General features: G+C 42.1%; 1 protein-coding gene across 3 annotated transcripts in view; it reads right to left on the reverse strand.

The window, feature by feature from the left end:
• The window catches only part of LOC117898575 (protein tincar), a 77,245-nt gene that overhangs the window by 47,264 nt on the left and 3,342 nt on the right, over positions 1–26,639 (reverse strand). For all 3 annotated transcript variants that reach the window (XM_034808090.1, XM_034808093.1, XM_034808094.1), the window contains exon 3: positions 1,069–1,159. The gene's annotated coding sequence lies outside the window, so the exon portion shown is untranslated. The remainder of the gene's footprint in view (positions 1–1,068; positions 1,160–26,639) is intronic.

Below are 26,639 nucleotides of genomic sequence, written 5' to 3' on the forward strand. Positions count from 1 at the left end.
TTATCGATTCAAATGGAGCGACAATTTCTAAAGAAAATGTTGAATTAAAGCTTCAACTTTGTTAAATAATTCAAAAATAAACAATGGATAAGAAACAAGGGTTTAAAATGAGTTTTGAATTAAAAGCTTAAAGCTTTTAGGCATTAAATTTATATATTTTTAATATTTAGGCAGGAGTAAACTTCATTTAAATATTTAATGCTTGCTCAAATAAAGATTTTTTCTAATACAGAAAGGCTGAAAATTCAATGCAGGATTTTCTGTTAACATTTGAATTTTATATAAAGCTTAATAGTGGCCCATAAAAATTGTACCTTGTGTTCCTTAACAGTGAAGTCTGTAATGTGTTCCCTTCACAGCGTTCCATTCACAGTGTTCCCTTTACAGTGTTCCCTTCACAGTGTTCCCTTCACAGCGTTCCATTTACATCGTTCCCTTTTCAGTGTTCCCTTCACAGTGTTCCCTAGCGCTTTTCTCTATCAATCTCTTCCGAATGAGAAGTCAGCATCACAGCCACAAATCTCCAATAAAGCGCACATAATTCAACGAATTATCATGAATTATTTACAATTTTTTTTGCGCAAAAATCAATTTTTTTTGTCGTGCTGCACTGGCCATGGGAATGTACATTTTAATATTTTTCCTTTTTATTTCTCTACAAAAATCGTTGATTTCACAGCTGCATAAATTCTTTCACATTCCTCTCAATATTAATTATGGAATTCTCTACAGATACACATTTTTTGGTCACTTTTTTTTAGAACTAATTCCAGTCAAAAAATGTATTCTAAATCCAAAAATTCTTTTCAACAAATATTTTGCTCTATTTTTGGAGCAACTATAAAAAATTCATTAAATTTTTGCCTCACATTTTTTATTTTACGGCTGACATTTATATTGCTAATATAAATATAATTGAATTTTATGAGCAAATAAACTACACTTTACAAAAGAAAAAAATGCATTTAAAAACAAACGTAAAGAAATATAAAAAACCACAGCAGAAAAAATATTTTAAAATCCGGTAAGGAATATTTAAGTTAAAGGATAAATAAAAACTCAACGCACCATCAATATTAATTGGTCGGAACCGCAATGGACTTTGGTTTCAAGATTTGTGTTCCGATTGGATTGTTCCGATTTTTGTTCAATTTTCCTTCTGCAAAAAAATAGAGAGAGAAAAAATGGGGGGATATAAATATATATATAAATAAATTGATTTATGGCTGCGGCAAAGAAATCGATGAATCAAGCGAGCAGTTAAACAATAAAGCCTAAAAGCCGGCACTTAAATAAATGACCAGCCCCAGCAGCAGAGGATCAAAATGATGATGATGATTGCCCACTGCAAGGACAGTGGTGAAGTCAAAATGGGAGCCTTTAATAGGGGGATTCTGGGAGCTTTCAATACTTGTATTATGTACAAGATGAATGCATTTTTTATGAGCTATAATTTCCCTTACGCCGCTGTCCACAGACCCCACACCGCGAATCCCCACTAAATCTATCAACCCATAAACGCTGAACCATTATTTAGCGGAACAATTTGGTGTGTTTATTGACTTTATCGAGTGTCAAAAATAGCATCATAATCAGTAGAGCAAATAAAAACACAAATACAAACTGTGGGCAAATACTCGCACTGCTAGAACACCACAGGACACCACAAGGACCTCCCTTCCCCCTAAAGACACAGCCATTAGTGAGGCAAAAAAGCGGAAGTTTGGGAGGGGTGGAGAGGCCAGCAAAACAATTTCCAGCACTAAATCAAAAAATAAAATAGAAAAAAACGATGCTAGAAAATATGATGAGAAATCAACAACAAGAGGGGAAGGAGCAGGGAGAGGGGCAACAGCAGGGCACCCAAAAGATGAAAAGGGAAAAAGTTGGTGGCAGCAGCAGGAAGCCAGGCGGTAGGTGGAGGAGTACTCATGTCATATTATTGACGATGATGGCTGCCGAATGATGGCAAATGAAGCAGCAACAGCAGCAGCAGCGACGAGTACCCCTAATGGAATGGGAAGGGTCTTTGTTTGTGCTTTACATTGTGGTAGGGGCATGACTGTCGGCAATTTTCATCAGCTTAAACCGATGACAGTTGAAAAATGTGCTCCAACTTTTTGTTGCTTCTTTTTTTGCACTCTGACATTTTGCTTCACTTTTTGTCTCCAGATATTTTTCCCTCCCCACATTTACAACACTTTATTCCGATATTTTGCCTCACTTTTTCCATACATTTACCACACTTTTTGCTCACATTTCCATTCTTTTTTTATCCTCCATAGATATACATTTAAAAATTGTATAAAATGGCGGTTGACGTTTGACAGCGTAGGAAGCGGAGGCTGTCAATGTGGTGAGGAAAATGTTTGAAAGTTGGTTAGCAGGCGACACAGAGAGACAGAGGGGCAGAGAGAGGAGGCAGGACGGCAGGAGGTGCCTGACATTTCATAAAGTGCCACACAAACGCCTTATGCAAATGACGCGTGGCTTCCCTTTGTGTGTGAGGCGCTTCTCCGGTTTCTCCAAGCAAATCCAAGCATCGATTGAAACCCGCAGGTGTCCCGCTTAGCCGCAAATGTGTCTTGGCCATATCAAACGACAAATCAGCCACAACAAAAAAAGCAAACTGTCAAATATGGGACACCACAGCAGGATCAGCAGCAGCAGCAGTGGTGTGGCATGCCATCAACCACAAAGCCCACAAAAACTTCTCTCATTCTTCCCTGCGCCAAAAACTTTCACACGCCAAAACAATTTGTTTCAGTTTCCGTTAGACAAATCCTTGGGTCCAGGCGATGTCCTGTGCATAACAAATATTGCCTGTAATTTAATTAATCCACGAAATCCACAAAAGTATCAAAGTTTTCCACCAGAATAGCCAATAAAATTTGGAAATTGTGGGGCGGAGACGGAGGCGAATGGATAAAAGGGTGCTCGAAATGCGACTAGAATAAGGGACAGAATGTGGCCGAGGATGGCGGCTGTGGATATCAATTAAATGCAAAACACAAACACAAAACAAAAGCAAAGAGACGGCAGAAAGGAAGGTTGGCCAAGTGGCAGATCAAGGCAGAGAGGAGATGGTAGCAGGATGATGGTCGGAGCCTAGAAGGAGGCTGATGGGCGAATGGCTGAACGTTTCGAGGAAGAGGCGCCAAAGCGTTGAAGCCATTTCCTGTTGGCAAAATCTATTAGCTCCAGCCCAACCCCCCAACCCACACCCTCTAGATAAACTTTTGCACCCTGCCAGAGACGACACACACTTTGATTAATTTTAAGACAATAATCATAAAGGCGGGTTCTTCGGTGCTATTTATTAAAGCCCACATTCCACCACCCTCTCTTGCACCCAACTTGCCTGCCTCTCTTTGCTCGTGTCTCTATCTAATTTCGGCCTCTCTTTCACACTCATTTAAATGCGTTGAAGGAGCAAGCACGTGCCTTGCGGGCAGAGCATTTCCTATAGCATACTTAGGCGGGCTGCTTCATTTCTTACGGAACCCAAGCACGTCTATGCTCTCTCTCTCTCTCTCTCTCTCGCTCTAGCTATCTTTCTATCTCTTTCTACGTGGGTTAGTTAATTTTCGCCGCCTCGAAGTTGGAGAGAGACTCTGGTGGAGAGGTGAAAAAACTTTAAGTCGATGGAAAACTTAATCAAAGTTCCTTACTGTATTTTCCACCGGAAAACTTTTCTCCTATGGTCCAAAAGAGTTTTCGGGCACGCAACACTTTTGCCTGCCTCAGGCGGCTGGCGGGCGGCCAGTGGCTTCGTTAACTCGTTCTGTTGGTGGGGGTATGTGCCCCTGCCGTGGCACCTGCCACAAACTGTTTGCGTGTTTGAATGTTATTTATAATATGCTAACCTCGCTGGGTCCTTCCACAGCGCGTGGTTGGAGGAGCCGCCTTCAACTTGACCAAATGTTCAACATTTCAAGTTTTCAACCTTAAAACCTCAACAACGGTCCACCCGCTACCTTTTTTTTTGTGGCGCTGCCTTTGTGGCGTTTAACTTTTAATTGGATTTCAGTTTTTGGCTTAGTTAATGGCTAAATGAACTCGCACAACCGCACTCACTCCCACTCCTGTTTTGTGCAAAATATTAGCGCATAATTTCAACAATTACTTCCAACGGACTGACCAACAGAGGAACACAATCCTGCTGCTCCTTGGCGAGACTCCCAGCTCTCTCGGCTGCTTAATCATTTGCATATTTTCATTAGAAATTCTGCATTTAATGTTGCCCTGCACCTCACCGTTCGACTACCTTTTTGCATAATTATCTTTTAGCTTTGGAGTATAATTATCATTAATTACGTGGAGCGGTGGCAGGGGTGCGGGAATCATTCCAAAAACTTTTGCAACACGTAAAAATCACTGAAGTCGAAGATAAACTTTAAGTTTGAAATTAATTGAGATAACAAAAAAAAAAAAAAAAAAAATGTTTTATGGGTTTGGCGCTGCCCAAAGTCTTTGCAGGTTTTCTTTGAAGATTTTTGAATGTATTTTAAGACTTTTCTGCTGCAATCTTTGAAGGTTTCTCTCCATGTTGAAAGGTCATTGAATCCCGCATCGTATCAGCTCCTTGCCAGACACACACATTCCTCTGTGCAATTTCCATATTGAGTTCATTGATTAAAACGAGGCACAGGAACAACGAATCATTTCCATATTAGGTTCATTCAAATGGATTATAAACGAAGCAAACCCCAGGCCAAAACGCAGGCAATGAAACCCCAAAAAGATGGAAGCAAGGAACCTCGAAAAATAAAGGCAATGAACCCCAAAAATAAGCGGCAGAGGAACGCCAAAAAGTAGAGGAAGAGAGATGCAAATGCTAGGGAAATTGTTAGAGAAAATTCGAAAAGGAAGTGGCAAAAGTAAAGAAAAATCTACGAAGAACTGGGAGAAAAAATAGAAGCAAAAAATCTAAGAAGGAAATCTAGAAAAAGGGAAACGAGCGAGAAATTCCTCACTCAAGCTGTTGGGGGGAGAAAATTTCATAACAAGCGAAATGCCAAACCAATCCACGACCTCTCATCACCCCTCAAACATTCCACACACACACACACACACAGAGGCCCTTATCCGTGTAAACACATTCAACATTCAAGCCATCAACAATTTATCACAGCACAAAACTGAACGAAATCTCATTTGCAAAAAGATGCTGGAAGGCCGGGCAAGAAAGGGCAGGGCAGGAGACACAGAAAAAGTTAGCAGAGAGCAGGAGGGGGGCACTCAATGCTTGTCAAACTGTGCACAAAACACAAACAGAGGCGAAAGCACAGTTCCAGAAGGAAGTATACCCTTTTCGGTGGAGCACCAAAAACCGGATGCTTGGCGACAAAGCAGATTTATGTTTTATTCGTGCAACAAAAGACACAACCAGAACGTTAGCAGCAAAAGTAAGGAAAGGAAAAGCGAAAGGAAATGCGTGTAAAGGGTTTTTCGGTGCCGGTTACGCTCACTTCCACGCGACTTTTTTCGGGAAAAACTTCCGAGGGGAAATAAATAAGGAAATAATGTTTAACTTTCGCCCAGCCAAGACAATCAAATTGTACAAGTTGCGGGTGTCCTGCCCATCCATTTCCCACTCCTTTTCTTGCACTTGTTTCGGGGGCTGAGGAAAATGGCATTTTCTCATTTATCAAAAATCTGTTTTGTGTGGCGTGCGGGGAAATAAAGAAATATGCGAATGGAGTCTCTTGGCAATTTACAATGCTGATCCCGATATGATTGCAGTGCGAAATGGCTGGGGTAGAGACGGTGAAAATGCTCTGAAAAATGCCCCTGCAAAATGCTGAGAAATTGTTGCTAGTCGACGCCTGCGGTGCTCCCTTTTATGGCATTGAAAAATGATAATTTCCCCAGGAGCAGCAGCAGCAGTAAAAAAGAAAAATAAAACAGAGCAGAAACAAAGGCAAAAGTCAACAAGCACTGAGCTGGGAGTGCTGTGAGTGCAGCACCAGCCACTTGCGACTATTTGAGGAATGTGTCACCTTTCCCTCGCACCCTTTTCTGCCATTTCTCACACTCCCACTCTTTTCGCTTTTTATTTCTCTTTGTTGCTGCCCTCCAAGCCGGACTCAAATGAATCTTATTTTTTGGCCACTGGCAAAATTGTTGCGGGGAGGGAGGGCAAAGTGTACGCAAACAGCAAACTGGGAGCAGGACTTTATGGCTGGTGCAGTGGACTCTCTTCTCCCTCTCTGGCTCTCTACTTTGTCTGTGTGGGTCTTTGGGGAATTACGCGTCTATGAAACTGTGATAGTGTGTGTGTGTGTAGCCCATGTGTGTGCTTGTGTGTGTGAGAGCTCTTTGTCTCAGTCTGGTTAATGGTGCGACAGGACTTTAAACTTTTTTTATTGTCAACTTAAAAGTTTTTCCTCGCCTTTTCGTTTATGCGAATGTGTGAATTTGTGAATCTACGAAATCGTCAATTCATGAATTTATTTATGAGTGAGCTTTATGGATGTCCTTGCTCCTTTTAATGATTTTTCGTGATATTTATTTTTTAATCTATTTTTATTTCCCTTTTTTGTTTTTGTCATTTTGCTATTATTTTTCTATTCATTTTCTAATATTATTTTTGAATATTTTCAAGTATTTGTAATTGGTTATATCAATTCAGAATTTTTTTGGTGCTTGTTTATTTTTATCTTTTCTTTTTTTTAGCTGGTATTTTTCTGAATTTTTACCAAAATGATTTTTTGTAAGTTTATATTTTTGGGTAATTTATTTTTTATGACACTATTCTTCAGTCCTTAAGCTATTTTTAATCATTAAATTACCCTAAACATGAACTTTAAATAAATTTCAATCCAAAAACACCAAAGCTGAACTTGTTTCCGATTAAATTCCTAATTTCCTTCCCACGCATAAACATGGTCTACCCACATTTCATTAGTTTGCACGCAAATTTCATGCAGCACATCCTCTGCCAGAGACACTTCGTCTCTCTCCCTCTCTCTCTCTGTCTATCTATGGTAGTGGCATGTCAAAGGATATATGTAGGAACTCCTTCTGGATTCCGGGATGCAGTGGCTGCCAGATTTTCTTGCTGCTCAGCTCAAGAGCTCATTGCAGGCAGGCAGCAGCAGCAAATGATAAATTTTGCATTTTCTTGCATTCTTTTTTCGGGGTGCATGTGTGTTTTTGCTCCTTTGTTGTCTGGCGCGTGGCATTAAGTTCTTGACGGCACAGATTGAGTGTCCTCCTGTTGGTGGTGTGGCATGTAAATAAGTTGCAACACATGCGGATGGATGCCCCCCACTTTTGCTGCTGCTGCGGCGGGGATTTTGTCTTCAAAGTTAACGAGCAGCGAGACCGAACACTGAGAGAAGAGAACGAACGAGCAAAATTCCTTCGTCACTTATAATTTATGGCCATTTGAATGGGGGGAGGCTTTGAGGGCGCCAAAAAGCTGCAGCTGGAATCTGAACCTGAACCTGAGCCGAACCTGAACCCAAGTTTAGAGCTCAAATTGTGTTGTTTTGGTGGCAAAATCTTTGCGTCGCTGGCAATTTGCCGAAATGGGAAAAGGATTTTCCCCTATCGCTATCCACACCTGACATGGCAGGACCCCGCCGGACGCCATTCTGTTGGCCCTGGCCCTGGCCCTGGCCCTGGGTTTAAAACAAATGAAATGCCTTTTCCATTTTCCCCTTCCCCACACTTCATTAGCATTTGGCTCTGGTGTCACGTGCCAATGTAGTGGGTCCCACATGGCACATCCTGCCCGGCGAGTCCTTCCATTAGTGGGCACCGCCTGTAAATCAAATTGCCCGGGGAAACCCTTTTTATACTTGGGTCAAGACATTCTATTAGTTGGCCATTTTCACGCCCCGTACGGTAGCAAAAAAAAAAACAAATGAACCTTTAAACTGAACGGACCCACGGACCCTCGAAAGGTGACCCCGACCCCGACACACACAGCACACACACGCTCCCACACACCTTTCATGCGCATCTGTTACGGTCTCGGACACACCCCCCAAAACACACACACCGCCCATGCCCATGCCTGGCAACCTTCTCTCTAGCGTTGTGACTAGGCGAACGAACGCATTGGAACATCAATAAATTAAAGGTACAAATGTAATTTCGTATCCTGACAACGCTGCTGGTGGAAGTAAAGCGCCGGAAAACAAACTGAAAGCAGCGCGAAAAGGTGAAAACTGAGAGATCGCGACTTGGAAATACTCTAGAAAAACATTGGGTGGAGTTTTGGGTGTTTATATAATAGAAAATATAACATAAATATATTTTCTTTGATTTTCTTTCCATTAAAATAGTTGTTTCAACGCATCAGCCTTCGTTTTAACCATTTTGATGGCCTTTAGCTATTGGGGAATCTAATCTTTATAATAAATATTGAAGACCTTCGTAAAAAGTTCGATAAACATTCTGAAATTACTGATAAATTCAGATAATTAATCGATAAAAGTCAATCATCGATATATACCAGACTTTGTTCGATATTCCATCGAAAAAGCACCCAATTCGATTAAATTTTCAACGCTACAAAACTTCCATTAAAAACTCTGTAAACCTTTTCCGAGAGCATTTCAAAAACGCTAAGAAAATGGTAGAAAAAAATATAATATAAAATAAATATATATTTCCTGCCCTTGGGGGGTGGTTGGACATAGATTAGGGTGTTGCCATGGCATTGCTTGGATATGGATCGTATGGAACTCCCACTCCCAATCACGTTCTGGGTCACGTCTTAATGTCCTGCCTCCTGCTACTATCCAGCCTGTCGTTCATGCTACTTTTGCTTTGCCTGTGCAACTCCTGGAGCTCCTTTGCTGCCCCTGCTCTGCAGCTCCTTGGCCTGCTCCCAAACGTTCCTGTCAGCTTCAGCCTCTGGCAATATTTTAGTCATTTTATGACACGCATTCCTCATAGACAGGCACATCGACATCCATGGGATCAAACCAAGCGAACTTTCTACCCAAACAAATTGCAATGTGTGTCCACCCCCTCGTGTATCGATGGATTTCCTCACTCTCCCTGGCAGGTTGGGGCGTTGAATCCATTTTCAATCTGCTGTTTCTGTTACCTTTTACACCTCATCGTCATCTGCCCATCATCAGCGTCGGCAAAAAGGGGGCACTGCTGCTGCTGGACACATTCACTTGGGGAATTGCCACATTGCCACACATTACACAAGGCGCACATTAGGGGAAGGTGCAAGTGCGACTGTTGTAGAAGTCCTCTTAACCACACAGGTGGATGAAGGCAGTGGACAAAGCCAAAGGCAGTTGTAGCCGTTGACTGGGGAGGGACGCACGAGCCCTTCCACAAAGGCAGCTGCTCCGGCTGCTGTTGGTCAAGAGAGTGTGAAGTGTACAGTGAAGTGCAGAGTGAAGTAACGCACTCGCATGACAACTCACAGAATCCAAATCCCCTTCCCCCATTCGAGCCCCCTCTCTATCCATTACCCACAGAGAAAAGAGAGTGGCAGGCAGGCAGCAGCAACCCCTTGCTGAGCCCCTTGGCGGAGTGAAATTAATGGGTCGGAAAGTGTTGAGATTAATCATGACCATCGCTGCCGCCGCCGCCCCGTCCTGGTCGCGGAAGTGGCTGGATGTCCCTGTGTCCCCATTTATGGTTGTGAGTCCTGCTGCTGCCCCTGCAGTTCTGCTCATTAAGATCCTGACGCAATCTGTGCAACTTTATCATGCAACCGAAAAACTTAAAGCTTAACAAATGAGACAGCCGCCTGCTGCAAGTACATAAATGGAAAACAGGAGGCGGTAAGGGCCGAGGGAATGGGCGCAACATTTCGAAGCAGCACAAAAGGGTAGGAGAAGTAGAAGGAGAGGATGGAGAAGCAGAGCGAAGCGCTGGAGAAGGTGTAGGACGAGCGTGAAGGAGAACACAAAACACCTGGTAAATGCGACTTTAAGCTAAACTCGGAAAGAGGACAGGCTCCAGGGCTTACAAAATATATTAAATACCCTGCAAGGGATGAGAATAACCTTGCTTTATTTTGAGTGCCTTGCTCCTACCGAAATCTTTAACCGATCGTGATGAATTTTGCTGAAAAAGTTGAATAATAACTATGGAAATAATTCTACTAAAAGTCAGCTACATGGCTACCATATGATGGTCACCACAGCATTTTCTGTAATTTATCTTTTTCGTTGGTTGGGTATGCCCTACGTTTACCCTCTGATAGAAAAATAGAACAAGAGCATGAAACATGGAGCAAGACAGTCAGCGACATAGAAAAAGACAGGCCAACAGAGAAGGGAAACTAAAGAAAGAGAATGGGAAGCCAAAAGAAAGAGAAGGGGAACGCCTAAAGAGCAAGAAAGACAGACAGATAAACAGACCAGCGGTCGGCTGCGGCATAGAAACATAAATTAAGCGAAATGAGAAAGGGAGGGAGAAAAGTGACCACCGAAAAGGAGCCACAGAGAGAGCAGATATCATAGAGAAGGTAGGAATCATGGGGAGACAGAAGCCAGAGGAGGAGCAAACATTCAAAAACAGGAGGCAGGCAGGAGTAAACCGCAAGGACAGGCGCCCAGAGAGGAGTAACCCGAAAGACAGAAACCAGAGGAGCCACCAAGAGGTGAACTCGCATCCGAAATTTGAAAAAGTTCCATGCAGGGCAGCAACAGAAACAGGAAAATGTTTTGGGGCAAGTTCTTGCTACACCTTCCAGCACTTGCGGCCCACCAGCCCTAGCCACTCCAGAAGGCAATCTGAAATTAAAAGAGGAAGGAAAGCGGGCAGGGGGAATGAGGCGGGAGGAGAGCGAAGAGAGACCCCTGCTAGGTGGAAAAGTAAGTAGAGATAAAGACACTTTTCCAACCTGACTTCGTCATCAAGTCGAGAGTGGGAAAAATACACACAGTCACTGATATGTGGGAAAGGCAGGAGTAGCAGTCGAGGGAGGAGTGTTAGAAGTGGGGGAGGTGTCTCAGTAGGGGGAGGTCTGTGAGGAGTGGAGGTATGGACGACCACAGGCCGAAAGTAAATATCACACAGCATGAAATGTGGCATTCAGTAGGGGGCAGGGGTTCAGCCGTACACTCGTGGAGGTGGGCACAGCTGACACACATAGATACGAAACACACAAACACACACACAAAAATATAGATACAAAAATGGTTACAGATAACGATAGACAGTAGGGAGAGAGTGGGAGGTGCAATGGGGTCAAACAAAAAGCCAAATTAAAGACCAAAAATCGTTACGGAAATCGTTACGGAACAAGAGTTGTGGGTTCTTTTTTTTTGAGGAAGAAACTCAATTCCGAAACACTCTTAACACTTTTTAATTGACTAAACGTTAGACTTGACTTTGTTTTGGGCTTTTTATTTGGGGAAAACAGAAGAGCAAAAGACCAAAAAATTGAGATGATTTGTGTGGTGTAACAGGAATTGATGGGTGGCAAAAGTTAAGAGGTAATAAGTAGGTGTCAGGAATGACAAAAGAGTGACTGTGGTGGAAACGTTGAAATTTTACTACACTTGTACATAATGGAATATATGCACATATATATCTGCTTCTATGGAAAGCAACCTCTAAGATTAATAAATAAATAAACATTTTCAATCATTTAATTGGTATGGAAAACATTTTCAAAATATTTTAAACAACTAAAAATCTGTCATATTCGCGGTTGTATTAATACAAAGAAACCTTTGGCACATTTCCAGTCTTATTAGCCATCAAACGAAAATATTCTGAGCGTCACACGTTATGCAGAAGCGCTCCACGGTTGTTTTGACTGCATTGACTGCTATTTTACGTTCAAAGAAATGTTCTTTATTTACTATAATTCCCATAAACTAACCTTTATGGAACAAATTATTTAAAATTCAAATCATTCAGGGTATTTGCAAATTTTGTGAACTATTTTTCCAGCTATATTTTCCTGTCTAGTGCAAATCTCTCTGCGTTTAGCTTTGTACGCTGCTCCGCTCGTTTGTCACTCGAGTAGCCGAAAAGTGCAAAATGATAAATAACCAGAGGCAGATAAGACAGGACACAGGACACCGAAACTTCAACTTCAACCTGAACCTCAGTCCCAGTTCCAGTCCCTGTCCCAGTCCCAACTCCAAACTGCAGACCCCCAGACCACTCGTCCGTCTTTTCTCATTTGCACTCGAGGCAATTCAAGTGGCAGGCCAGGAGCTCCACTTGGAGTGGACTCCCCACACACACACTGTCTTCCTCTCCCCCACCCATCCCACTTTTGGAGGGGTTTTTTGTGTTTTATGGCCTGGGCACTTGAAGTGATATTTCCTCAATTGGTAGGCAGCGCCACAGGAGAAGCCACAGGGGGCGGAGGCACGGACGCAGCAGGAGCTCACAGCCACAGCCACAGGAGGAGCCAAAGGCAGTAGCACCAGAAGGCAGACGGACAGACAGACAGCCTCAATGCGGTTATCAACATCGATTTCCAAAGCTTGGGGCATCCTCTGGCAGTACATCCACTCGTACCACTATCTGCCAGCCCCTCTCTTCTCTCCATGGACCTTAACTAAACACGTACTTTTCAGCGGCTGTCAAACATAAATGAAGGAAAAGGAAGCAGTTGCAACAGCAGGAGCTGCAGCAGCAACAGCAATCGTGATGCCGTGGGAGGATTTCTAGTGGCAGGCGGCAGGCAGCAGCAGCAGCAGCAGCAGCAGCGGGAATTCTGGACGATAACTTTTTCTGCTGCGCAGTGTCGGGCATTTTCTGCTTATTGGCAAAATGACATGCCGGTCCCCTGTCTAGCGTTGCACGCTGCAGCGTACATTTCTCGAAAGTTTTGACACTTGGCTCAAGGTATTTCAGCTACAGCAAAACTCGCGTTTCAGGCAATGACAACGCTGGGATGATATGGATATCCTTTGTACACTAACACTGAAGAGATCAAGCAAGAGATGTAACCCATTCCAGCTGTCACTTTTTTAGACCAACTTTCTTGAGCAAAAACAGCAACTTGAATTTATGGTAAATATTTCTCTCAGCTTAAATGCTTTCCATTGTGCCGCAGTTGATCTTTTCGTTGGTTTCTTTATGACTAAAATATCTTTCTCGTGGCTCTCTTATCTCTTCTTTTCTTATACATACATATATTTATGTACATAGTTCAATGATTGCTGATCTCTTCTCTTTTAATCCCTTCTCTCCTTCTTCTGCCAAGAGTCTCCAAGATTCGTTTTACCGTTTAAGATATTCCCCCCTTTATTCTTCCTCCGTTTGTTATTCTTATCGATTTTTGGTTTAGTTCGCTGTTGGTTTGTGTTCCGTTCCCCTGCCCAACGCTCTCTTTCTCCTTCTACCACCGAAATTCTTCTTCACTCTCTATGTGTGTGTGTTTGTAGTTTGAGGAACAGTCGGAAAGCAAAGTTTTTTTTATCTGGCATGGCATTCGGCTATTCCGAGGGGGGTCGCAGCGCCAGAGCGTAAGTGGGAGTGGGAGTGGGAGAGGCTGACAGAACTGTCAAACAATGCGAAGCCGACTGGCATGGTGTTGGAATAACATTTCGCTGTCCGCTGTCCGCTCTCTCGTCGCAAATGCAGTTGGGACTTGGACAAGGGAGAGCAAGAGGCAGAGCAACAGCAAGCAGCAGTAGGACAGAAGGAGAGCTAACGTTAGTAGAAGAGGGAGAGGCAGAGCTAAAGCAAGCGGCGGTAGATGAGAGAGAGAGCTAGCGGCTTGAATGGCTTGAGCGGGGGATAGTTTAGCGGTGGGGCGGAATAGCGGGATACATTTGAGCGACAGTTCAAGTTAAAGTGTCCCATGTCCCCATGTACACAATTGTAATTTTCGTAAATCTAAACGACAACTGCACTGCAAACAGCCAAAATGCACGAGAATGAAGATGAAGATGAACTCTGCTGTCTGGCTGACATGTACTTGTACATACATATGTATGTACATAAATACATACATATGTTCGAGTATGTACTATGTACATCCCCTCTCAATGGCCCCACGCTTTTCGCTTGCTCTCCACCCTTGAGGCCAGAAACATTTTCTGAAGTTTAGTTTTTGGTAAAGTTTCATTCATTTTAATGAAGTAGTGGTGCAAAAAGGGAAAGAGCGCTTTTTATTTGGTCAAGTGAAACTCAAGTGGAATCACTTCATCATCAGACTTTGATAAGAGTTTTTCCCTTAGAATTTGAATTGAAACTGGGCATTGGGGGGGAGAGGATAATCGAAAGGGAAATGCAGAAGCGAATACTGGGTAGCAGAGTGGAAAATTAAATGGGGAATTGTATGGCCATGTAAAAGTACACAGTGGGAAATGAAGCGGAAATTAGTTTCACGTCAGCGAAATAGCCACAAGAAATGCGCTCTAGGGGATGTTGACCAGCATTAAGGGTACATTTTTTGGTGTATTTCGATTCTAATAAAGATTGCATATCCATTATGAGGATTATAATAGTCATAGATATTTTTAAATGCATTTTTTCATCATATTCCAAGTTTTTTTCTCACAAATTTTATTGGTTTTAGGCCATTATTCGATGTCTAAAAGATGTTTTATCTTAGAAAATGTCTCTCTCTTAATGGTTGTCAATGAAATCCAAACACCATTCCCAGCTCTTTCTATCAACACAATATAACCAAAACCTTTGTCTAAGTCACGCTTTTCTCGCACTGCACCATTGAAATTAATTCCATTTACACCTAGAAAAAGTCTACAAATAAAATTAACACATTCTGTGACAGACGACCATGAAGATTGCCTTTGAGGTTAATTATGAGGATCGAGGGACCTATCTCTATCCTCTTTCAAGTTAAAGACAGACAGTAGCAGGTAGGCAAATAATTTATGAACAATTATTGTGACACAGAACAATGATGGAGAGGTTGTTACCTCAGGAGATAAAAATCTTTGAAGAGATCCTCCTCAGGCAAACACATTTAAGCACTTTCGATTAACAACAGGCAACAACCAAAGCAAACAAATTGCGAAAAGGATCCGAAAACTACCTGAACGAATCAGAGAGAGGGAGAGTAAAGGGCAGGAGATAGCTAGACCGCTCGCAAACGAGAACTGAACGGCAGGTGTCCCAAAAAAGAAGGAAATCAGTTAAGGCTCAACGGACAGACACAAAGGGCACAAAAGACCCTAAAAATCCCCGTCCATATTTCGTATCTTTTTGCACCTGTCACAGACGCAAACGCGAACGCAGAGCGCAAAATCAAAGAAGACACAAGAGGCACTAAAGCTGCCCCCGAAGATCGTCAGGTAACTCGATCGCCGACGATCGCCAAGCGGTGCATAACGACATCTGTTGTTGTTGGCCTTTTGCTGATTTTTATTTTATATTTTTCTTGGGGGAACTCAAGCGGTGAGCCTCAAGGGGGCCTTAAATTTCGCGAACCAGTCGCAGGAGAAGCCAATCCAAACCGGTTTTTATTTCGGGTTCGGTTGGGTTTGAGGGTAACCCAAATTTTTTGGCGGATACCGTTGGCCATATAATTTTGGGCATTAGCTTTTTGGGCTCAAATTAATGGTCAGCCAGTCAGTCCATGCAGTTGATCGGTCGTCGTCTTCGTCGTTTCGAGGTTTCATCTGCGTCTAAAGGCAGCTGTTAGATTTCAAGGAACAGGAAGACAAAAAAAACTTGTTTCCTTTATGCTTTTATGGGTTTATTTTTCGGCAAGTATGCTTACACTGCACAACAGGATTGAGGTGGGAAGCTTGAAGAAGGCCATTGAGATTTCATGGGTGAAACATACATAAATAAATAGATGATTGTATCAGAGCGAAACTTAATTAGGAAATTATGTTTTAAGATAGAAATATTGTAAGAGAGAGGTACAGTTTTGAGTAGAACTAGCAGTTGCAGAAGTCTAACGAGTAACGAGTAGTAGTAATAGCATAACGAGTAGCATTTATAGTCGAATTAGTACTGGATTGGGTAGGAGGAGTAGTAGGTACAGTACTTGAGGCAGAAAGAGTCGTACTTTGAAAATAATATACTTGAAAAATCAATGAACAAGTAGTAGAAGAACGAGAAGCCACAAGGGTAATAATAGAACGAGTAAACGGAAACTGGTATCAATATATCGAACAATTATTTGAGAAGAACGCATAAGTTTTCACCGTGAAAACTTCCAGGGATCAATTAGTCAGCCGAATTTAATGAGAACCCAGACACCATATGTTGTGTAGGATAATTTGAGAATATCGTTCCCTCATTAAATAATTACTATCGAATCGTATTGAGCACAGCATCAATTAAGCATTCCGCAAATTGGCTCTCAATTGATTCAAAAAAGTATAAAGAAGAAGGACTGGTCTGGCCTGGTCTGATGCCGCACCACGTCTGGCTGGTTAATGCGATTGCATTTTAAATGGCAATTTGCAATGAAATTTTCAAGAATATCTGCCATATTAACAGCGATACACGATTTTACTTTTTTGTGCGCGCGTAATTAAAAATCGGTATCTTTTTTTTTATATATCCCCTTCGAAACCTCAACGGAAAAAGGCAATGACACGGAATGTTGATGGGGCCAAAAGGTTGGTTGAAATTGTATATTGTGGTGGGGATGGGGCAGGCTTAATCGATTTTTGATTTCTTATTGATGGGCGTGTTTGATGAAAAGTATAGTCAGGCTACAAATCCACAGGAGCAGCTCTTTAGTTCGTCCTGTGTAAATGGCTAATGGATATTATCGATTGAAATGTATTTTTACTTTTATCCGACAATTATTAAATCGATAGCATTTGCCATTTGGACTGGCCCCTAATTGAGTTGGTTATTACCGACGACGACTGTCTATTGCCTTGAACTTGTCAGTGGGTGACTGAGTGAGCGTCTGACCCCCTGCAAAGGGTTGCCTCGGGGGTGGTTTTACAGCTATCATAGAATTAGTTTGATTGGATTGGGTTTGTCGTGGTTTGTACTATAAAGGGTGGAGGTTTTTACAAATATATAGAACGGAACGGATATGTGGCACATGCGAGGGGTGACCCAAATATAAATTTGTGAAAGGAAATTAAGTTGTTCGTTGTTGGCTTACATGGGGTATCAGATTAAGGTGAAAGAGTGGGACACACATACACAGTGAAAATACTGTAAAATATACAACAAAAATAGTTACAGACTGCAGAAAAAAATAAATAAATACCGCAAAAAATTCTACATAAATACTAAAATACTAAATAAATACCATAAATAATAAATAAATACAGAATGAAGTCTAAAAACAAATTCTACATAACTAAATCCTTTATAAAAATAAGAAATTGGGAAGAATAATAAACAATTCCTCTACCATAACCCAATTTCTTTATGCCACATTCTCTACACCTCTTTCTAAGTGAGTCTCTCCAATTGTTATTATTTTTGTCAGTGTAAGACCCAAACAGTAATTAGGTTTCAATTAGCACTTGCTTTGGGTCTGCCTCCCTCTCCCTCTCAGTCTCTGTCATTTACCAGCGCAGTTCGCCCTTAAGTAGGCTATATATCATGGTGGAGAACCATCTCATATGCATATCTCTGCCGTGTGTCTCTCGTTGTGGCAATAAAATGAAATCCACGCACATAAATTATACTCCATTTAATAAAGCAGCAAAGAGATAAAGAAGTTGCCATGAGGCAGCAGAAGCAGTAGCCAGGCAGCGGCAATTCGTTGGCATTTATAATGCTCAACTGTCAACAGGAAGCAGCGGATCCTCCCATCCTACATGTTTCCTCATGACGATGGAGATGACGATGACGATGATGCTGACGCTGATGATGATGATGATGGTGGTGGCAAGTGGCTTCGTTGATGAGCAAAAAAACAGGAGAATAAAAGTCACAAAAGTCACGCAACTCGCATTTGCAGCGAAGGATCAGTGGTCTTGAGGATGGTTTTCTTTTCAGGTCTGCCAATAATTCCAAAGCCGAAATGGCATATTTTCCCTTCTTTGGCTTACGCACATGTGACGTGACTGGTTTATGCCGTATTTTCCCTACGAAAAAGGAAATTTCCAACCTGTCAATGGCCCAATCTTCACTTCCATTTGCCTTTTATTTTTGTCTCGAATGGTTTTTTTTTTTTGTGTTTAAGCTTTAAGCGAGTAATTTGCATAAAATGCGCGCGACAGGACAGAGAAGGCAGAAAACCTTCTCACGCTGAAGGCTAACAAGGATTAAGTAGGAAAAGTACAGACACAGACGGGGCATACAGATGCAGACAGCAAGACAGAAAAAGAAAGACACCGCGACAGAAAACAGAGACAGAGATGGAGATGGAGTGGAAAGAAATGACTTCACAGGATGCTGCCACATAGCTAGGGGAAAAAAAAAACTTACGACACTGCTGCACAAAATGAAAATGAATTCGGGCCACAAGATATGCCAAGAGATCCCGGAATAAAGTCCTCCCGGCAACACGAAACTTCAATGCTCTTACCTAGAAATAAAGGAGAAGAGAAGAGAAAGAAAGAGAAAATAAATAATTAAACCAAATTGAACTGCCAGGAAGATGGAGTACGAGTGCGAGTACGAGTATCTGTGTGAGGTAGAGGCGAATGGAATGAAAATAATAAGAAAACTTCAATGGGGAAAATCATCTTAATTAAAGCTCCTGTTACACTACAAGTGTGAGAGCAAATTGAGGGAAATAACCATGAAATATATGGGATATATTTTATTTCTATCTATCTAATATCATAATAATAAAGTTTTGCATGTGCAAGTGAAACCCTTTATTTGTGGTATTTTTTCCAGTATCTTGAGTAAAATTGTGGTATATTTTTAATTATTTCTTGTAGTATTTTTGAGCATAGACAATCTTTGAGTTTTACAAAACAAATATCAAAGCAAAACCTGCTTTGCCCCAGTGCCGAGCATAATCCAACTTCCTTTCTTTATTGCTTGAACTTTATGTTTTTCTGCTAGTGTATTTTTGTGGCAACAACAGGCACCGCAAGAGTTGCTGTTGCCGCCGCTGCACCAGCCGCAGAAATTTAATAAGTTTTAATACAAAAGTTCGTGATGCTTCATTATGGGAATGCAAGCAGGCTACTGCACCAGCAGCAGCAGCAGTAGCACAGCTTCATTCCACTTCCACAAACCCTTACCCTTACCCCTCTCCATCAGTCTCTCTGTGTCCCCTAGCAGCATCATCCGCATCCTTCGCCGTTCTCCAACTCTTTGCTGTTAGTGTGTATTCCATTTACCCACATTATATACTTAATGTAACTGTACAAACACATACAGTGCGATTCGGAAATGTAAGACTGGGAGGTGGGGCAAGCAGGCTGGAGTTTCGGCTAGTCAAAGTATTTATTTGAGGCATTTATCTATGGATTTACAGCCAAAATTTGTTTAATAATTGAATTTTATTTGTAAATCAATTTGTAAATCGATGATAAATGTGTAAATTCTTTATTTTTACAGGAAACTACAGCAAATTTCAGATAAAATGTCATTGAACCACTTAAAGTTGTGGGAATTTCATGCTTTATATTTCAACTAATAAATGTCTGGTACTTTTTTGAGATAACAAAAATCTTTGAACTTCTGAAAGAATATATTTAATTGGAGGCACATTGAAAACCCTTAAAGGAGTTCCTAAAATCTAGGATTAGGAAATGTAATTTATAATTATTTTTTCCCATCAATTACCTCCCTGGAGCCACTCTGTCTGTTGCGTAACGCACTGTATCTGTTGTGTGTTGTGTGTCGTGCGCTGTTTCAGCTACTCAGCCGTTGAGTGTGAATGTTTTCAAGTCCCTGCCACTGCCACTGCCACTGTTGCTCCTGCCACTGCCGCTGCTGGTAATGTTCCACTGCTCCTCCTGCAAGTCACCCAAGTGCAGTGTCCCCCTACCTCTACGCCTCTCTGCCACCAACTTTTAGTTAGTGGAGACTGTCGAGGGGGGGGTTAAGCGTCGTCGTCGCATTTCATGCAAATGAAGTTAACTTGCATATGCAAATGAGTTTTGTTTGTCTGCCTGCCTCCGCGTGGCATGCCCCTGTGTGCTACACTCCGCGGCATGCCCCAGTCGCGTGGGGGGCGGCTAAAGCTGCGTGCCCCTTAAACATTTCCCGTCAGCCGTCAACTGATTTATGGCAAATGAATTTTATTTTTCAATTTTTTGTCACAATTAACGTGGCAAATTTTAAGCCGCCGATGTGGCAGGCAAAAATCCCGTTAAATCTGCAACAACACACACAGGACAGACGACATCCCCTACCAATAATAATAATCCTTTGAAACACTCATACGCCCCCCGCACCATACTGCATAATAAAACTCCTTTCCAATAAACAATTTTACACAAACCCCATGAATATTCTTTCCAACAATCATTCCCCCGCACACACACACGCACAGAGATAAATCAACGCTCTTTGTGTGTGAGACAAATGCGATTAGCATTTTATACCATTTAAACACTGAAGCACACAGCCCACACCCCGCCACACCACCGCGATAGGGGGCTTTGGGAGGCCGGCAGACAACAGACAAAGCAACGGAACACAAAGCATAAAAACATTGTGACAAAAAGCTGGCAGGGCCGCCTGCTCCACCTGCTCCACAGCCTTGTGGTATGTGTGTGTGTGTGTGTGCATCTCCCTTCATGCAGACCAAACACAATTACATATAGCCATAGACTCTCCAACGAAAGGAGAACACACACAGAATTAGAAGGGGGTTGGTTTTTATTTTGCTATGTTTATGGCGACTCGAATGGGGGATACTGTGTGTTGTAGAGGGAGAGAAAGATCAAAGTAAAACTTTGATGGGAGCAACAACTATTTATTGGCAAAATGGAATATTTGGGTGGAAAGAACCTTTGGATGTGGTAAACTATTTAAATTTGAATATAAATCTAAAAATTATCTTTTATTTAAAAATTATTTAAAGACATTTCAGTCAAGTTTTCATTGCCGTTTCATAATCAACTTCCTTCCCTCCCGAAAGAACTTCCTCAGATAATATCTAAAAATTCCACCCACCAAAACATTTATTATTCATAAAATTCCTCAAGAGTTTTCAATTGTTTCCAACGACTTCGAACTATGGCTGTTTCCCTTGCATTTTTCCCATCATTTCATTCAGAATTTGCAGCAACTTCATTGCAAATTTATGGCACACCCAACAAATATTTAATTGCAGCAAACTTTTACCTTTTTTTATGGCATTTTCTCTACCATATTCACAATCAATTGCAAATATTTAATGCATTTACATTTCGTTGCCTCACAATTAATTCAAATCATAATAAATTCATATAAATTGCATTGCTAATTAATAGGCGATTCATGCAACGATCAACACAATGTAATCAAAACCGCAAACATAACTAATTCATGGCCATTTCAATAGCTGACACAATATACCCTTTTAGCACCATGCCGTGCCGTGCCACCAGCCGAGTAGAAGGCAAAAATCAAATAGGGAACAAAAAAAAAACACGAGAAGCAAATGTGCAACAAAGCGAACAATTGTAATTTAACTGCAGTCAGAGTCTAGTTGGCAGCAGCAGCAGCAACAATAACCATGTGGCAGGCAGGCAGGCAGCGCCGGCAACCAGAATTGTGCGAGCCCTCAAGTGTTGTATGTAAGCGGCTTTTGTTGGCCAATTGTTTGCTTGCTGCTGCTGCTGCCAGTTCTCTTTCGCTCTCTCGGAATTGGTAGGCAAATGAAATATCCTCCGCCGCACTCCAGCACCGCCAGACACACATAATCCACTTTAGCCATAGAATGGAAGGATGGATCCCTGTTTTCCAAATCAAAATGCGAAAGCAAAAAGGAACCAAAAACAACAAGAAAATCCGGGAGTTACACATACGCCCCGTTGTGTGTGTGTGTGTGTGTGTGTGTGTGTGTGTGTGTGTGTGTGTGTGTGTATGTGTTTGCCTCATATAACTGTCGGGCGTTTTTCCTCTGTTATTTTTTGTTCATTCTGCAACGATTTGGTTGACAAATGTCACACAGAGGCATTGCTCTGCACTCTCCACATGCCCCGAAACGAATGTAAAACAGCATAAAACACTCGTCGTCACTATTTCCAGAGCTCCCAGCATCTCCCTCTCACCCATCAGCATGTTGCTGCTCTGCCTCCATTATAATGTTCGTGAAAAACTTGACACTTAATTGTCTGTCCATGTCCATGCGCGTCATGTGTTGCCGTTGTTCTCCGGTTGCTGCCACTGCCGTCGAGTGCCGCCGTTGCTGCCACCATCTATGGCATTTCGTCTGGCGCCTGTTTCTGTTGTCAATTGTTGCACATTTGTATGACAATTGGATTGGGGCACGATAGAGAGAGGGAGACACAGAGAAAAATGCTGCTAAAGTTGGGCCAATGCCCGTTGTTTCATGATGCGTCGAGTGAAATGAGCCGCCTCTTGGCTAAATGCTAGTTGAGCAGTCAGTCATCATCATCACCGTCATCATCATCCTCTTCAGTTGCCACTCTTTCGCTTCATTGGGGATTCTCTTTATGGATTCTCTGTAGCACTTCATGGAATGCTTACAGCAGCAACAAAAGAAATGTGCCTGGCCTGTACGGCATCGTATTCAGAAAGATTAAGGCATGAACACTGCCAGCAGCATAGGCTGAAGAAATTCTTTAAATATTCAGCAAAAATGTTGAATTGGGGATCATTCTTGTGGGTTAAGCTTAAGTCGGAAAACATTTTGAAATAATTTTAAGTTTGCTAATAAACGATTATAAAGCGGTTTTACTTCGGGTTCGAAACGGTTATTAATTAGATTGTTTATGAGAATTTTTAAAGCAGTTTTAAAATATTTTTGATTGAAATTTGAAGCTGATACTGACATATTGGCTATTAAGCAAATGTGCTTTAAATCTCTACATTTATGGAACAACTTTAGGCAAAATCTCGGAACCATTTAGGAATGCATTTTAATCCCTGCATTTCAATCCGATTCCATGAGTAATTCCCCATCGAAATGCATTCCATTTGGCGGAGAAGTCAGTGCACCCGTCTTTCAGCTGCACTTCTGGCACCTGTCCCCCTTTGGCACCTGCATTTTGTGTCTCCCACCCACCGTAGTCCATTATTGGGTAGGGCAAAGCGCTTCCTGCATTTTCCACAGAGGGACCCCAGCTGCTGCCACAATGCCACGGGGCATTTGTTTCGCTTAGCGGTTCTGGGTGCTGATTCTGCTTCCAGGTTTGCTTTAGTTTCGGTTTAGTTTTGCTTGTTGCAGGACGCCGCCAGGGGGGCGGTGTGCCTGGCGGCTGCCACTTTTGGTGGGGCGGGGCTAGTGGGCGCTTGGGTGAGCCGCGACTTTTGCTTTTCCTGGGGGGGTTTTGCACTTTGCTGGTTCGCTAATGAAAATGAAGTCGTAAAAGGGTTTTGCCACGTGGCTGGTCTTCGCTGTATTCCGCATTATCTATCTCCTGCTCCCTCTATACATATCTCTGTGTCTATCTCTATCCCTTTCGCTGTGTTTACTTTGTTTCTTGAAATCCTTTAAGCGCCATTTAGTTTCAACGAGCGCTTAACTTAATGAACACAATGGCCGGAAACTGTTTTCCAACGACTGAGAGAGAGAATGTTGCACACAAAATCTAATGGAGTAAATGGTTTTGGGTTGCCGTTCCTCTTTTTTTTGTATAGATAGTATGTACCCAATGTCCCACCCCATTGGAGCACATAATCACGTTTTAATAGTCTTCTCCCACCTCGCAAATATGCGAAGAAACGGGACATGGGGACACAGATCAGGAGCAGCAACAAATACAAAAGGGAAGTAGAGTAAAGTATAGAAATAACAACTAAAAATCCCATTAATGAAATGATGATGACATTGCCAAAAACTTTTGTTCATGTGGACCCATAAAATACATAAAACAAAAAGTTGCCCAAAAGTCGAGCGAGACAGAAGACACAAAACAAAGAGGAAGCACAAGATGAAGAAGTCAAGGAATGTGTGTGGGTGGGTGGAAGAAGGAGCACAAAAAACACAGATAGAGAGAAAGAAGGAGAGAGAGACAGAGCCAAAGCAAGTCTCAGCTGTGGGAAAAACGATGAGAGGCAGAAATAAAACATAAAACAAAATGCCCAAAAAATTAACGACAAATTGCGCATCATTAATAGTAAAGAGGGAGGTGGGGAGGCTAAGAAACAAGAGGGGCACCCAGAGAGAGAGGGACAGGGGCAGGGGCAGTGAGTCGGCTGTAAGAGCCTGCCAAAAGCCAATAATGAAGGCACCAACGGCACGTAAAGAGCAAAATGAAGCGGAAAGACAGGCAATGAAAAGAGCTTTAAAGGCAAGAAGATGGCTCTACCGCAAAGGGAGGGTTAGTGGGGAAAAGGGACCAAGAGCGGGGGGTTCAGGGGTTGAGTTTGAGGCTGCCTGTTATCGTGGCCTGTGTATATGTTGGGGGCACATGCCTGTGGCAAACACCTGGGTGCAGTCATTTGTTTGATTACAAGCCACGAGAACAACGACAATGAACCGAAATTTGAAGATGGCAATGCCACAGCGAGAGAGAGATAGGAACAGACAGATGGGAGCTGACAAGAGAGAGGTAGAGAGAGAGAGAGAGAGAGAGAGGTAGCGACAGCTGGAAGCTAACGGAAAAGAGAGCGGGTGGGAGTTGGAGCAAAAACCGAAACCGAACATGAATAGACCTGTCACAACCTCACCCCCGCACACCTACCCACCCTCCCTACCAGCACACAAAACCCCCAAAAGAGAAATATTTGCAGCCATTCATTTTGTTAATTTAACACAACTTCATCTTATAATAATGGTTTTTGGCTGGCTCCCGAGTTTTAAGCCAGAGCCAGAGTTGTGCCACTCTGTAATTGCCAGGACTAGACAGGATGAACAGACACACATCACATCCTTACACTTCTTCCTCTGCTCTATTTTCTCCTCTGCTGCAACTATAATGACTCACTCGCCCTGTGGCTCTACTGTCTCGGGTTTCACTGCTCTTTTTTTTCTTCCTGCTTTTTTCCTGGAAGGTGACAAGGCGCCATCGTCAGAGAGAAGCGTGTCCCGTGTCCTGTCGAGCATGTAACATGTTGTCCGTGTTTGTGTTGCTTTTTTTATTGTTGTTTGTGTGAAGGCAGGGCTCTAATTTTAATTGGTTTTCAAAGGACAGGCGAGCAAACAAAAGAAATTATGTTTATTATGGCAACAACAACAATAGAAATCTAATTTTGGGCAGGATTTTGTTTATTTGCATAACTTTAACTTTAAATTAAAAATAATACAGTTAAAATATTAATGGAAACTGCTTTTGATTTAATTTTTCTGTGTGTTTCCTTTGTTTTTACTCAATTATTTCTTTATCCGCCTCTCACTTGCTCCATCTTTGGCAATTATTTCTGTTTCAGTCTCTCTTACGGCCTCTCTGCTCTTCACCGTTGGCAAACACGATCAATCTTCTTTCCAGAGCAGCTCTTAACTAACGGTAACATTTAGGGGGCACTCACCATACAGCCAACATGAATTATTGCATATTCCCCCAGAGATATGAATGTTAAATAAATACCAGCAATACTTTTCCCTGCGGTTTATGTCATCTTTAAGCAAAGGATTTTCATTTTAATAAATTTTACAGTGCCACAAGTTTGTTCTTTGGCCATTTTAATCAGCATTTTTTCACTTGGCCGCAAACAAATTTTTTTTTATTTGCCCTGTCCTGGAAACTGACCGCCGCAGTGGGAGCTATTTACCCACACCACCCCCTCTTCCAGCACACTGGACGACGGGTACCACACTTTGTTATGTTCTGTTTGCCTTTGCCTTGCTCTTCGTTTCGTTTCACTCTCTCGGCTCTTTTGTTTGTATTTCTTGTGATTTGTGGCAACCTTTTGAGGGGGTACTTTTATTATGACAAAAGTTTTGCCAACCGGTAAATAAATCAGTTTTCATTTAAACTTAAAATAAATGTAACCTTTAATGCATATTTTTTATCCTGCATCTAGTATATTATAGTGTTTTCATTTTCAACAGGTTTACCGCTCTTGTGATGGATTTTGACATATGGAAAGGGTATCTAAACTTCACCAAACGGCTCTCCTCTTCTCCATTCTCTGCTTTTTTATATTTTTTGCTGTGGCCAAAGCTGTGGCTCAGTTTTTAATCAAAACATAATGTAAATGGGATGCAAAATACACAAGAAGTAGGCGGTGGAGGAGCAGAGAGAGAGTGGCAGCCACTAACCCAACAATGCCCACTGCACTCCTACTCCTACAACTCCCCTCTCTGACAAACCCAACGCTCAGCATCTGCTCTTGCTCACTCCCACTCTCTGTTTCTCACACTCTCTGTCCTCCCTCCACCTCATCCTTTATTTGGTTTGTTCTAAAAAGTGTTTGCTTTTCTGTTGCTTTTTGTTGTCGTCCATTATTCAAAAGCATAATGTCACAATAAACGTAAAAGGTGCAAAATAGTGCCCAAAGGCAACAGGCAAAAGCGAGTACCACTAACAATAAGAGAGCGAGAGAGACATGGAGAGCATGAGAAATGGCCACCACATCACAAGAGCAACAGTAATTGCAAGGTATATTCAGCAAAAGGAATGGGGAATCACGGAAGGAAGACCGAAAACTATTCAAGCTTCAGTTCCCGACTTGGTTATATGATCCAAAGAGTGCAAGAGATGAAGTTGCAAAGCAAAGACCCTAGACAATGCCTGTGTTACCTTCTATTTAACATACTTTGCCAA

The sequence above is a fragment of the Drosophila subobscura genome, chromosome O, assembly GCF_008121235.1.
Source record: "Drosophila subobscura isolate 14011-0131.10 chromosome O, UCBerk_Dsub_1.0, whole genome shotgun sequence".
Lineage (NCBI taxonomy): Eukaryota > Metazoa > Arthropoda > Insecta > Diptera > Drosophilidae > Drosophila > Drosophila subobscura.